The 16,118-nt window shown below is 37.3% G+C and overlaps 1 long non-coding RNA gene across 5 annotated transcripts in view; it reads right to left on the bottom strand.

Annotated features, from left to right (window-relative positions):
- Positions 1–16,118, bottom strand: part of LOC135281571 (uncharacterized) — a 311,787-nt gene that overhangs the window by 195,017 nt on the left and 100,652 nt on the right. The gene's annotated exons all lie outside the window — the stretch shown is intronic.

Genomic DNA, 16,118 nt, shown 5'->3' with positions numbered 1-16,118 from the left:
TTGAAGTTGTCAGTGAAGGAAACCAATCTCTCAAACACTGTAAATTAACTGTACATGGGCAATCAACACTTCCCCATCAGGGACAAGGAAATCCTTGAGATGGATCCCAGGGTGACACCAAAAAACCCCTTTTTGCCTGAATCCCCTGGAACAATAGAGCACTTTATCACCCAGTCCACCTCAGCCTTGTCTACTTTTAAACTACATTTAATATAACACATTTCTACATTACACTTAAATTTGCATTATGCTTATATTACTTCTAAATGATACCAATATATTTAATTATATTTCAACACTGCTTTACCACCTTCTCATTAGCTGAAGAGAAAAATAATCAAGAAAATTAACATTACTCTCTGTATCTAGCTTTAGTTTCACATCAATAGGCAAGAAAAGGTGATGATAAAAGCAAAGGCAGCATTTATAGAGCTGGTGATACAACTGCAGAATTTGAGATTTTCCTTGAGTTACTCTTTGAGTTTGTCATACCTGGCCTACATACAATAAAATGTAATTTCTGGAGATGCTGTGCATATTTCATTGACTGTTGAACTTCACCAGCCTTAATTTTATTTATTCTTTAATACTTAATATTTTACTTGAAGTTTCATAACCTGAGCCAGAGTGAGCTCTGATTTTAAGAGGAGGAAGCCAGGCTGGTCCATAGTAGTACCAAGAGCATATTGATCAGTAGGTGTAAGAGTGCAGGAAATGCTGCCTTCCATTTCAAACAGAAAGGGCATGGACTCATCTTGTGGTGGGCCCAGGCAACACTTGTGTATTGAAATAAAGGAAAACTTCAGCAACAAGAGTAAAACAACAGAAATTAGCTTCACTTGCTTAAAAATGCCAGAAAATATTATATCTCAAACTTATATTTTCAATGGAAAGATGTTGCTAATACAGATTTTATGAGTATTAAATGCTCAAAAATAAATCTTGAAGTCCCTTTAATATTAAGAATTTTCACTTGAAAATAGATACAATGAATATTGAGAGGTTTTTTTCCCCAGGATTAATCCCATCATACAGAATTGTTTAATGAAAATTACACCTTTTCTTCTGCTTAAAAAACCTGCACGTCTTTGTAGAATCCTTTTCATTGAACATATTGTCCATCCTCAAGATTTACACCAAGCTCTTTTATGTTTTCCTTTGTCCCTAAATGCTCACTTTGGTTTCTATTCAAATAATCTTCATATTTCAGATAAAGGAAAATTCTAGTGTTGACATAAAGCACATGAGAAACTGGCCACCTAGACCTTGAATCTGGATAATTTGTAAATCTGCTTGTGTAGGCTGGCAATAATAATAAAAACTCATTAATCATGTAAGGCTGTGGTGCACACTCCTCTACAATAGCCCTGCAGCATTTCTTTGCTGTGGGGACAACATGCTTCATAAACTCAAATTAGTGAGCTGCAAAAGCTAATTGAATGCACGTGTGAGGCTTTGCCTGGGGATAACACAGAAAGGTCAGGTGGTTTTCCAGTTTTATTACTTGGTTAAGAGCAACTGAGAGGTTCCTGTGCAGCCCAGGAAGTCAGTGTAGAAATTATCTGATTTTCTCCTTCTTTTCTACGGCAGCCTCATTTTTTACTTCAGTATGCAAATTTTCAGCCAAAGGAAAAAGAGCAATCCACAGGCTGTTGGCCAAACTGGGGCTGAGTGTGAATTTCTGAACTGGAGGAACTGGCACTGCCCAGTCCTCCTTGGTTTCCCCAGGTTTGTGTTGCAGCAGACACAGAGATCAAGAAACAAAGAGTGACTGAATTAGATTCCTGCTCTCAGTTACTGAGATTTTTAGATAACATCATACCAGGAGAATTTTGGGGCCAAAAACTGTGAAAAATACTACAAGACAGTTTACATACTTCCCCCATGCTATCTCTCTGAGAAGGCTGAGAAGAGATTTAAGGTCCAAAATGAAAACAGATCCTTTACCTAATGAATATCAAAGCTAATCATCTGCATCTTACTGGTCCATGGAAATAATCTTGTTGCTGGAGGAGTGGTTCACTGAGCTTTAGTTTTGATTTTATATTAAATAAGTTCATTATAAGATTGGGAACCTGTTGAAGGCTTTATGGCTACTTTATTTACTGCAGTATTTACTAATATAAGTCAAAATATACACAGTGCAACAAAACACTGATGTGGCATAACCATATTAATGTCTTATTCTATTTGGGTACTACCACAATAAGTCAAATGGACTGAATTTGTACTAGCTGAAAGGTTAAAACTCTTTCTCCCAAAAGAATTAGCCAAATTAAGCTATCAGAATTCCAGTTTTGGGAAAAAAAATGCTGATTTTACTCTATTATCAACAGAAGTGCAATGTGAAGATAACACAACCTAGAACATTCTGCAGAAAAAGAGGCTGCAAAATTTTCAAATTTTGGTGATTTGTCTATGTGGCATCTGTTCACTGGAGGAGAGGGCTGTTTGTGGTGCTATTGTTACAGAAGAGTTCCTTGCCCGGTGTATTGTTCCATACCTCACTAGAAATTTGAAGTGGAAGAGCCCATGTGTAGCATTACCATATTTTAGAGAAAAACCAGAAAAACCAGAGAAAGCATTGTTCAGATCACTCATGATGATCCACACCTCTTTAGCTCAGCAGTTGCAGTTGGGTCACAACAAATTACAGACCAAGGGTAAGAAATCGGGAAAATTTTGTTTTCATTTCAGAAATGCCATCAAATACAGTCACTCAATTTTCAAAGGCTAACAGGGTATGTGAAAAAAAAATAACCTCCAGCTACAAATATTGAGCAAGATGATCAATAAAGGCATGAATCTGAGAGTGGCCAGAACTATGTAAATCTCCTCTAGCAGAAAAGGAATGCTGGCAAAATACTGTGCAGCCTTTTCCCTCTACCCTGACTGGTTTCCTGATTTCACACAGTTAAATCCAACTGCAACTATTTCAGCCCTCCAGGTTCAGCATGGAAGAGTTGACTTCTTTCTGCATAATCAAAAATAAAACTAATTCCACAGTGCTCTTTATAGCTGGTCATTAGCAGGATATCTAGAGCAGGGAAAAGGAGATGCAATGTGACTTCAAAAAGTGCCTTGATCCAGCAGCTTCAACAGCAAATTGCTTTTGACCACACGTACACTCAGGTGCTCCTCAGCCCTGAAATCCAAGAACATTTCACTTCCTAATATGAATAAATTGGTATGTATTTTAAATTAGTCCCTTCAGTTTTGATATCTGCTGCAAGCTCTGATGTTGGTGGCAGATATTTTCTCTGAAGGGTGTTTTTGCACACTATTTTTTCCTGCTCCTTAAGTTAGACAGCTATTTAGGCATTTAGCTTGTCTTCAGCTACCAAACACAAGTGTAGGAAATTACATTAATTTGGCAGTTATTAGATTTGTTAGTGCTTTTTCATCTCTTACTATTAAATAATTGGATCTGAGTGTTATTTTAAAAGGCAAATGTCTTGCTGTTCCTTGGAAGGGTATTAAGAGGAAGAAATGGCTAAGATTTGATTTCACAAAGGCTTAACTTCAGTTTTCAACATCTGGAACTCTTGTCCTATGTCTCTCAGTTGTCCTAACAGCTAACAGCTACAAGCTGTGGGCAAATATGAATCTTGCAGGGTATCTGGATTATTTTTTTTTTTTTTGTCAGATATTTCTTAATTTTAATTTGCTGGGTAAAACCACACTTAATTTTTACCCCCCTCTTTATCATCCAGGCTGCTAATTTGTTTCAGGACTCTATGAAATCTACAGCAATTCTGTTGACAAACAATAATTCTATGAAACATCTTTAGTTACACACAAAATCAGTTTTCTTAAATAAGAGAGCAAGGACAAAATTCATCATTGTCCTACTCGATGTATAACCTGTAGGGTGGCAGTGAATGTATGAACATTTTCCCTCTGAAATGGATTTCCATCAGAGGCCCTCCCTGAATGTGCGACACCTTTTTTAGGATGTGAGGAGAGAGTATTTTTTAATTTCAGTTCACTGGAACTCTAATACAGATAATAACTGTCAAAAGGACTGTGGCCTAGTACTTGAAGAACTTGTCCTGATGTTAGATTATAATTGTCAGAGCAGCAGAGGAGCAGAGCAAGGTAGAGGAGGAATACAAATACACAAATAGGCTGTGCACAGCAAAGCAGTCATGGCAAAACAAGCAGCCTGATTTTCCTACAAGAAAGACAAACTCATCTTCAGATCATCATCTTCCTTGAATGCTTACATTGGAAACTTTTCCTTCCTGGTCCACCTTCAAACACAGCTAACTGCAGGACCTGTCCTCTTATGTCTGTAAATTCTTTGTCCCTGGAGCCACATTCTTTCTCAAATTATCTCCTCTACAGCCTCAAATGCCTCACAAATAGCTTGGAGGATCTGAACAACGTTTCAACACAGTTTATTTGGAGTGTCTGGCTCAGATTTCCAGGTCTGAGGTATCAAATGATCTTTATCAGTGCCTTCCAACCTGAGATTCTGTGAAGTCTGTATATACCAGGACAGGCTCTCTGTCTGTATAATCCAATTGCAAAGAACCTAACAGAGAGAATTGGGAATTGAAGCACTGATATTAATCAAATATTAAAAGAAGCCTTGTGCACAGGAAAGTTCTGCAGTTCCACATGGCAGAAGTGCAGATGCATTACTGCCAAATGACAAACCAAGCAGCCTGATTTTCCTACAAGCAAGGAATAACTCTAAACATTGCTGTTTCCATAGATTAAAGGCATTTTATATTAATTTTTCTACTTTTTTATCTAGGCCAAACAAATAACATTCCTTTTTCAGTGACAACAGAACTGTAATTCTTTACTCTAATGTGTCATTTCTTTCTAATACCTCCCTGTGACACTGAACACCTGCAGTATCTTAGGGGTCAGTGTAGGAAATGCACATTGCAAATCCCACAGCATGTTACATTTTGGAAAATACAACTGTGAGCCACATGGAAACTAAAAGCTTTTTATCAGCAGCACTGAAACTGGATTGGCAAAGAAGACAAGAGATTCAGCAATTGACACCCCGTGCCCTCTGCCCTGCCTCAGGGGAATGGACTCTGTGGCCTCCTGAGTCCCATTTTCTGTGACCAACATTCCATGTCAGAGCTTGCTCACTCTTCCGGGGAGAGCGTGGTGGGGCACAGCAATCTCCTGCCTTTTGCTCTGGTTTTTTCTACCCTAGCAGTCAGAGGTCTGCTGGTGACCCAAATTAAACTTCTGGCAGCTGGAGACAGCCAAACCTGAAGCTCAAACTGATAAAGGAACATGGACTGCCTTGCACAAGTAAAGCCATATAGAAAGGTAGTCTGCATTTTACATCCCATTTGATAAACTGCAAACAAACTTGGCACGAAAAGTTTTTAATCAGTGAAGCTTGCTGCAGTGTATTCATTACTGTTACAAAATGGGATTACAGTTATTCAGGATAGAGTTGTACGCTTCATATATTTTTATTGTTATTTATTTTAAGGAATATTTTTACACTGAGGCATAAAAGATTATATGCTATTACTTGTTTAACAGTTAAATATGACACTGGCAATATTCATCAACATTTCCCTACTATCATTCCTAAAATTAGTTTTCTAGCAGACATTTGGGTATCTGGACCAATTTTCAGAAATGATGAACATCTCCAGTTTCCACTAGCAACTCAGTCTATTTACTGTACCAGTGTATACTCCTAAGCACAAATTTCAGAAATTACTTTTAGCTATCTGTGTTCACAAAACTTGGATATGATGTTGCTCAGTATTTAGGTTTTGTGGCTCTTCTTCCTCCCCCTATTTTTTTTTCCTCTGTTAACTCACTGGTGGTGAGTAGATAATGATTTCTATTAAAAACACCTCTCTTACAATTTTCATCTATACTGAAAACACACACAGATTATGAGGATGAACTGTAAGTAGTTTTCAGCTGTGATTCCTACATTTTCCATACTTTTATTACATGTGAATAGAAAAGAAGGGTAGCCGGAAAATTTCAATTTTATTTTCTTCTCACACCTCATTTTTCCATCTCTAAAATCCGAGTGAATCTTCCTCTGCCCTCTGTGTAGGTCAAGAAACTGTGTAAACGTGACACCTTTTCAAATAATGCCATAAAATCCTCCGTAGGAGAAATATCTCTGCCTTTACAGCTGCATCTTCTGGTTTCTCTAAAATTCATAAAACTTGAAATACTGAGAAGTCTGGTGCTGTACATTTGTAAGAGTTTATACCAAGAATAATTCTTTTATACATCACAAGAAAACTTAAATAAAACTTAAAGATTTACTTCAGTTGTATTTCCTCCCCATTTTTCGCAGCCTTAGGAATAAATTTTGAAGGAAAGTACACATTACCTGTAGTAATCTGTGTATTCCTTCTCCCTCCTGGTCACAGGGAACCACACAAGTTATGCTTTTAATAAGTCTTTCTTAATATAAGCATTGTCAGACAGCACAGTTTCGTTGCAGAAAGATTTTTCAAAATGGTATGACAGAGGGAGAGGTTTATGAGTGCCTTTGCTAAGCAAGGAAGATTCAGTAATTGAAAGTGCCCACGGGCTTGGAGATTTATTGTGAAGGGAAGTGTGCTGTAAACAAGAGTAACATTAAGGATTTGACTGTAATAATTCAATCTATCTTAGTTTACAAAAAAAAATAAAATCTAAGTTTTCAAGTAGTAAGGTCTTGTTTACAAATAATTTGCAGCCTTCATGATGGTGGCTGCGTTCAAAACCTCCCAGATGAAAGCATTTTATAAAATGTAAGATATTACTACCCAAGCACTGGTTGCAGGCGTGTAATTTGAACCAAGTGCATCTTTCACTGATGGGGGTTCAACCTCTGCCTTGAGTGTGTGACTAAAGCAGAGCAATTTTCCTTTGTGGCTGAGCAAACAGATCCAGGTGGGATTCCTGGATTAGGGTTGGGAGGTGTAGGATCTGCTGAGGTTGAAGATGACTCTGGCAGCAGCAGTCACATCATCCTGCACTAAAATTCTCCAGTACACCTGGGCAGTTCCAGGCTCTCTAAATTTGGTCCTTTTCCTTCTGTAGCCAAGCACAGGATGGTGCTGCCCAGGCCACACTGGGAATGAGCACACAGCTCTCCTCTGGGCTGAGCCAGGCTCACCTCACAGAAAGTGATCATCATTTTGATAAAAAAGCAGTAGAAACTGCACAAACCACTAAATCAGACTAAAGGAATTTGCCTAGAAAGGGAAAGCATGTAGTTGTGGAAGAACAGTGTCACAGAAATATGTATTTTTATGAATCTGATTTGCTTTGCCTAGAACTTGTCTCTGTTACATCCCAAATGTTGGAAAAGAACACTAAATTTACAAAATGAAGAACACATATGACTGTAAGGCTGAACTTCTGTTCTCAGGAATTACAGGTGCTTCCTTCTAGACATAACATTCATCTTAAGTTGTTACTAAGGGGAAAAGAAAGTGGGAGAGCTCCCACAGGAAAATGCTAAATCCTCCTCCCATAGTAACTGCCCAGGTCCCAATCCCTACCTCGTGGGCTGGCAGGGCTCTTCCTGTCCCTGCTGCTGGCACTCTTGGGGGTCACAGCTGCCCTGCCCTCCTGGGCAGCAACATCACATTTGTTGTGAGAGGGGAGCAATTTTTTACTCCTGTCCCAGAACAAAAAATGTACAACTTTACCAGCAACCTTTGGGTTCACAGACTGCAATTTTTGCAGAAAGAGCACAGGTCTGCCATTTGTATACACACAGCACTGTATAGAAATATTGTAAAAATACTGTAAAACATAGACAAAATACATAAATAAATAATACATAAAGATACATAAACAAATGCATAATAAATACATAAAAATACTGTAAAAATTGTCTTGAAGCAGACATGGAAATTAAAATATAAGATAGTCCACTTGATCTCATATGGAAGCATATGCTGCTCCAGAGGAATTATTAGAATCTATCTGGATTTTAAGGACAAAACTGTTAAGCCAGTTCTTAACTGGCAGAGTTATTTTACTATTACCTTTTAAGATGGCAGGAATTATATTGCTGCTATCTACAATCTGCTCTCCAGCACATCATTTGGTCCAAAGACAAGTAAAACATGGGATTTTGGAGTATGTAAAAAAAATGCAAGCAGGTATTTAAAAAGATCATGAATATTTAGAGTTATCAGAATATAAAGTTTAATTAGAGAAATATAAAAGGAGCATGAAGAGAATAATTTTCAAGGTTCTTATAATATCACTATCTTATCTGGGTCTCCCAATGTTCTTGCTTACAGAACTCATTTATTTCTCTACTTAGAAGTACCCCAGTTGTTCAGAGAATGAAAAGTACTCTCAATTCTGATGCTGCCATTATGCAGAGGTAGTTAATAAGATGTACTAAATAGCCTTTTACAACTCAAAAGCACATTACAATAGTGATAGATGGATCTGCATCCCAGTGTGATGAGGAAAAAAAAAAAAGGAAGTGAAATGAAGACTGTTCCATTTTCATGGCAATTCCTAAGTGCCAAGAAAGAAAAGAAAAAAAAAAATGAAAAGAAAAGAAAAAAAAAAAAGACTCAATCTGTATAGTGGAGATGGTGACAATTAAAAGAAAAGACTACACCAGTCATCTATTGATTCACTGCTCCAAAACAGGCTTTATCCCCAACCAAAAGCACTGAAAAATGTGGATGCCTAACAAGGAGTAATAATCCCTAGAACCATTTTAATTTCCTCCTTTGTGAATAATAATATCCTTATAAAATAAGACCTTAAGTACTTCTGTGATGGAGAACAAGATAAGCAGATACAGAGCAGGTATTTTAATGCAAAGATACAAATATATTTTGTACCTATTAATTAATCAATTCACACTATTCCTTGTTCAAGTATTAGAACAAATCTTTAAAAGAATAAATTAGGGCTAAAGAAATTTAGATTCTTCAGCCTTTAAAGTTGAAAGATAAGTTTTCTACTGAGCTGTTGCAGAATCAGGCAATGGATTGGTTTTTAGATCACACAATGAGGATCCCTTTCAGCAGTGGGTACTTATTGAGTATTATTGAGCACTACTGCAGGAACAGATACAACTAATCAACAGAAAGTTGGCCAAAATTTGCAACACTCATCTGACATTTAAAGCTTGCATAGATAGAATTTATCCCATCCTTTAATTTTATCACATGATTCTATTCAAGTAAAAGAACACGATTTTGTACTAGTTTTCTTCCAAATCAAGCACTTCTATTATATATTTAGTTATACTTAAGAACAGCCATAAGACTTTTGTTGTTATATTTCCGTTTTCCTTTAACTCCCATTAGGGTGTTTGGATTTTTTTGGTAATGGAACAAAGCTAAATGAGTTTCAGCTTTTAAATCTTTGTCTACAAAGTAGTTCTTACAGTAGTTACATAGCAGAAAGCTATAAGGACAGCACATACTGGCCCTCAGGGCAGGTCAAAGCATGAGGGAACAAAGTTGGGAGGTGAAAAAGAACTTTTCAGGGAAAGAGATTGCTTCTTTGTGGTCTTAACCTTTAGGATGGGACAGTTTATAACCTGCAAGACTTGATACCAGTGAGCTATCAGTTGTTCTTCCATTTCCCACATCCCTTGTTACCTGCTTTAACAAATGAAAAGTTAGTCAACAGTGCACTTTCTCAGTGAAGCTGCACAAAAAAGGCCACTTTAAACAACCATTTAGGCAAAACTGCCACGTTGTCTGAGCACAGTTTTGTATGCTCACTGAAGAGGGAATGCAAAAGCCGTTTGAAACGTGCAAGCCTTCAGAAGGCAGAAAGGAGGGAAATCCAAAGCTCAAGTGCAAGGAAAGCTGTCTTGAAAAGGAAATGGTTTCTGGCTGTAGAATTTTGTGAACGTGTGAGCTGTGCTCCCCATCTTTCTCCAGTGGATAAACATGTATTTTAATGCAATTTGCAATGGGGTTTGGGACTTATTACCAGCTGTCAAGAGATCAGTTATTGAGGGCTTAATTGACAGTGGATAATTAGCTTCTCTATGAACGGTGGTTGTGTTTCACTCTGAAGATAGTGTAGTAAGAAAATGAAGCATATGGCAAAGTCAATTATGATTTTTTCTCAAAACTGTTTTTAATGGTATTTAACTATTGATCTGTTGGGTTCCAGTTTGCTTTGATGGGTGTGCAGTATCTTGAGAAGCTATTGGATTTAGGCTGTTTTCCATTTTAACTACTTATACCCTATGTAAACATAGAGAAATTACTATATTGTTATTCCAAAAAAGGCTATTCTTCAGCACAATTTATGGAGCAAATGAGAACACTTCACAGGGCTGCAGAACTATCAGCAAACAGATTAGAGTTTTGTCATGGCCTTAAGGCAGGCTGAGTGATCCCTATTACTTTCACTATTCAGCAGAGTTAATGCTGTCTCAGAACTAAAGCTATTGAAAAAGGCCTTCTAAAGTGTTTGTGGAAAGTATTCATTCTGCCTTTGTCAAGTCACACAATGAGAAATTGTCACAGCATTTTAGGGAGCCGTCCCAGCAGAGGGGCACAGGAGCACTCAGCCTGGTACTCCTGCCTGCAGAGTTCCATTTGCATAAAGTATCAATTGTTTGCAGATATGTAAATGCCTCCTGGATTAATAATATCAATGGAGCGGTATCATTCTTCTACAGATAGTGAAACTCAATAGAAATGCAAAATGAAATTTTAGAAAAAAAAAAATCTCCTGTGTTGCCATATTTGAAGGTATAAAGACAATGTCTGCTTTTCTCAGTTTTCCTCTGTCAGAAATCTGACACAATATGTTTTAAACAAAAACTGTTTTCTAACAATACTGAAGTGGTTTAAAGACAAGTAAGATTATAATTTCTCTTCTCAGTCTGACCCTTGACTTCCTCAACAACATTGGCCTAATCAATGCTTTAGCATCTAGAGGTTTAATTTACAGACATGATGAAAGTTTAGAATTACACATGGCAGGAGTATGGAAATTTATTGCAATGAGTCATCAAAAGTTAAGAATCTAAAATTCCTAGTCTTAGGAGTTTAAAATTTTTATTAAGTCTTAGTGCTCTGGTATCTCTAATAAAACTAGACAGAAATAATGTGATTTACAAAACACAAAGTCATCCAGAAAGAGGGTCATAAAAATGCTGCCAGTCTATATCTATTAGTGTAAGAAATTAATTCCTAACAGATTCAAGTTACAGCTTTAAAGAAAAAAAAGAACATAACTGGATGGATTAAAAAACCCATCCCAATACACCCCATGCCTGTTGATGCAGCCAATGAAGGTTGGGATGACATAACATTTCATCTTTTGTATGCATATATTCTCCTTTGGAAACAATCCCAAACCTCTAAAGAAACTGTACAAAGATTTAGGCTTCTGGAACTGATAGATTTATGGGCCACTAAATCACTTCACTGAAGGCTTTTAATATAAAATTGTAAAATTCAGAGGTGTCTGATCCAGTGTCTTGATAACAGCTGCTTTCCAAGACTGATAATTTAGCCTGGATTTAATTCAGAGATCTGAGAAGTCAAAATTGGGCAGATATACTACCAAAAGAGTATTTCACAGTGTAATAAAAGCAAAGCCAAATGTGATAATATCTAATTCCTCTCTAATGGCTTTTATCTGTACATCTCAAGATGCTACTGATATTCCACCAGCCAAGTACTCTGCATTCAGCTCAGGAGGAGGTCAAGGGCAGAACACCCATGGTCTTTAAAAGTTTGCTGGACTGAGGCAGAGGTATCAAAACATATTACTCCAGTTTCTGTCTTACATAATAAATTGTGGGCCAAAGGAGCAGTAAACCGTCAACCACCAGCCTGATAATTGCCTTTCTAATGAAAATGTGTGCCCCTTTTGTGTCATTTCTACTGTAAAACAGCATGCCAGTGCTCACTAGTGAACAGTGCACTCAGCAGAAGCATAACTAATAGGAGAAATAAAAATTATGTCCCTGATGGTGTATTTTTTAATGTATTAAATAATGATTAGGGGCAAAGGGCAAATATTCAGCAATCAGCAAGCAACCAACAGGGAAAAAAGGATACTAATTCAGTAAGTAAAGACCATTAAAAAATCTGAGCGTAGCCCTTCTCTGAAATCTCCCACTTGTCAGGAAAGTACTGAAAAAGAACATCCTTTATTTTGATTGAAGGTAGACCCTTCTCCAGATGTTAAGGCTATTCTGTTATCTGTTACTATGTAATATATATTCCTGCAAATATCATGTCAAAAAGACATCCTTTCAGGTTGACAGCTAAGATATTAAAAGGCAATTCCAGTTACAGCTGGGCAAATTTTTGATTAGCTCTTCAGTAAACAAAGGGCATTATTACTGACAGTGGGTGATTTCAGACAAGATAGGTCTGTGTCATGGCACGGCTTGCGAGCCTCTGCTGCGTGTTATGGCATGTCAGGAGACAGCAAAATCATCTCCAAGAACATTGTTGCCAGGCTTAAACAGAGGCAAGGGTAATAATCCAATCTGCTCAACAGAATTTCTCCGTTGCACTCCTCTTTTGTATTGAATATATTGAAATACTTTTTTGTACAACCAGAAATTGTTGTTGGGTAAACCCAGGTAGAATAGGATATCATTAGGTGACTTAATACTTCTGATCCTTGCAAAGGTTGACTGGGGAAAAAAAGCTGTACACAGAAAAAAATGACAATTATTTCTTCTATAAAAGGAACAGCATAATACAGACAAATAGACATGGCAGGAGAATTGCCAATTATACTTGGTCTGGTTCAAAAGGTTAATGATGAAATATATCTCTGGCTTATATTTCAAGAAGAAAACTAGCAGCAAGGCAAAATTATTCATTGTGAATCAAGTAAAAATGTTTTCTTTGGTCTCTCTCTGGCTGTTGCTAACAATTTACTTGTACAAAATGCTTTCTGTTGTTGAAACAGGTATGCTTAATCTTCTAAATTAAATTTAAATACTTTCAGATAGAATGACCTAGCTTTTTTTCTTTATCTGCTACTTATATACTTTTAATGATGTAAACAGAACTGAAGGACATGGGAATGATCCTTATTAATCCAATAATACTTTGTGGTTAGACCAGGTCATGGGAATATTTACAATAAAAAACTTCGCTCTATGGGTTAGTTTGGAAAAAGGCAGTAAAAGACAACAACTTAGATGAACTTAGATTAAAAAATATCCTGGTAAGCAAGTTTTAAAAACTATTTATGCCATTAATTGTGGTCAAGTTAAGGCAGTGGGCCATAAAGAGCAGAGTGTAACCAGGGGAATGCGTAGGGAATGGAGTTATTTGAGGAGCCAGCCAGGACTCCACTGCCTCCCCAAAACAACGCACACACTCACAGTATGAAGTGCACAGCAATTAATTCTTTGAACTTCTAGGGGGAAAAATCAACTGTGCGATTTGGTATTATTTAAGCATTCAGCCTGTACCTCCTGCTCTGTTTGTTACTTCTGCTGATCCTTCTGTGAAGAGGGATCCCACACCTGCAGACACCATCACACACTGCTGTAAACCTGCTAGCCCAAGACTCCCTCCAAGGGCAGGAGAGCTGCTAAACCTCAAAGGCCAGGCCCCAAAACCCTATTGTCAGAACTCAGTAAAGGATTTTATTTGCTGAGACAATATCCCAGTGGAAATAAAACTAATTTAAGATAAAAGTTAGTTGTGCACTTGAAGCTCAATATTTACAAGTCTATAGGTACTTGCAAAGGCCCTGGCTTTTACTAAGTATCCATCTGAAGGGTACTTAGTAGTTTTACATTTAAACTGAGAGTCCACAAACAAAGCAACCTTACTGAGCCTTGCACATTTCCTCCTTTCCCCCCTATTAGATGTCTCTTGACATTTGATACAGATTGGTAATTCAATTACTTTAAAAAATATCTATGCACAGTCTGACTTCTGCAATGTGTATCTTTGTCATGCATCTTGCCCTGGACAAAATCCTCAGTCAAAAAACCTCACCAAACAACAACAAAAGCTCCATTCCATGACCATGATGAGAGCCCTGTCAGAACTCAGTTGCTGACACAAAAGCAGAGAGCAAATCTCAAAAGGGAATCTGACAGAAACACTAAGTTACCATTAACCATGGAACAAATCAAGTCATTGCAGTTAAATGCCAGAAACCATATTCTGAATAACACAGACTGCAGGACAAACTTTGGACCAGTTCTAACCCAACTCCAAAGATTTGCATTTAGCCAGGAACTGAGATTTGCCCCAGGTCACACCAACATCTAAGAGCATCACTGAGGTGATCTGTGTCATCTGGAGGCACAGAAAGATAATTGCTCACTTTGACCTGCCAGCCCAATTGACATCAAAGGTATCAAGAAAAACAGAAAAGGGTGAATAGGAGAGCAAAGAAAAAATGTGAAGTACGAAGCAAAGGGTCACAGAGTCCCCAGGCAGGTGCAAAGGAGAGCCACCTCATTGCAGAAACCAGGCCTTTTAAGCACTCAGGCCTTTATCAGTTACAGAGTTTTAAATCATAACAAACATAATCCAACCAGCCACCATACACCACGATGTGAGCATGTAATTGTTCTATAACTTGTTTTTCTACCTCTAGTTCAGCTGAGTCACTTTCCCATAGTCCTGCTCTAACTTAGCCAAAGCAGCAGGCTTGGACCATGATTTTACAAGGGCAACAAGGCCCTTATTTTATGAGGATTTACCTATATGCAGCAAAGTAACAAAATGGAAAGCCTGAAAAAAAAAATGTTGCTAAATAGAGGATATTTCTGCTCAGGTCATGAACACATCACATCCTCAATAAAACTGACAATAACTATCTGTTAACCTCATACAGAAATTAAACAAGCAGGATAGTCAATATTAATTGCTGAAATACAACAACATTCCAATGCAAAACTAAAAACTGTACAACAATTAAATGATACCACGATGATAAACTGCAGAGAGATGTGGGGAGCCATGAGCTCCCGAATTTTAACATCAGTTGTAAGAGTTGGTTAGGTGACCTTGGCAAGTGTAGGGTCACTCAGGAAGAATGAGGAATCCCTGGCAAAACCAGATGAGAACTTGCAGGACTCTGGCTCATGAGTGTGGGGTGAGCAGATGTCAGAGCTCACAGAGCAGCACAGGGGCACTGCAGTCACCAGGCCAATCCTGAATCAGTGGGCAATGATCCCATTTTTGGCTGCTTTAAAAGATACAGGAGTTTTCTAAATGCATGCCAGGAAGGCAAAAAGGAAGAAGAAAACCAGTGAATACTTCATAATTATAATAGTAAATCATAAAAGTTCAGAATCTGTGAAACTACCATGAATTCCTATTTAGAAAACTTAATGTTGGGAATTGAGATTTAGTCCACAACATCTATTTGGCTCAATAATTATGCTCAAAATAAATGTTATCAAGATGTAGGAGCTAAATTAAATTTCTTATTTTGTAATCTAGTTTCATGGAAAATAAACTCAGATATGGTTCCAATTAATTAAAATTTTATAGGAAGAAGTTTGATTTAAGGCTGGCAAGGTATCTTGATGTTTTGTGAATTGGCTGAATTATTCTATTGTCACATGTTATATTAACTTTTTGGTTTTAATATTAGTTGCTGATGAAAGCAGAACACTCTCAAATGCATCCTTCTTCCTCCCAACTAACTTGAGGCATATCACATACTCTAGACAGATAGCTAATTATTGTTTTCAAGAACCAAGTTAAACAGTGTTTTAGAATACACAGAGATGAAAGATTAGGACATTTTTTTTTATGTTTCAGGGATTAGTAACACTGAAAAGAACAACAGATTAATTATTCCTGTTATCTTGTTTGATTTCCCAAGAAAATGAAATGAATCCTTACTGAGGGATTATCATTGTGACAGTCAACACCAAAATCAAAAGCTCTGATGTATCACTAGTTTCAGCCCCCACAGTTGGGAGATCTGAATGCAAAATGTTATTATTTCCTCTGAGGGTTTCCCACATTGAATAGCCCCTATCAGACAGAACAAATCTTTAAATTGTTAAACTACCTTAGGAGATGAGTGCACAGAAATGGATATAAATAAACCACCACAGCCCCAATATTCACTTTTATCTTTCATAGAGCCAGACTTATTATACAAATATGTGCTCATACAATGCACCTTACACTTTTTAGCTGCACACTATGTTC

Source organism: Passer domesticus, chromosome 15 (assembly GCF_036417665.1).
Source record: "Passer domesticus isolate bPasDom1 chromosome 15, bPasDom1.hap1, whole genome shotgun sequence".
In the NCBI taxonomy this organism is placed as follows: Eukaryota; Metazoa; Chordata; class Aves; order Passeriformes; family Passeridae; genus Passer; species Passer domesticus.
This window is presented reverse-complemented; position numbering and strand designations above follow the sequence as displayed.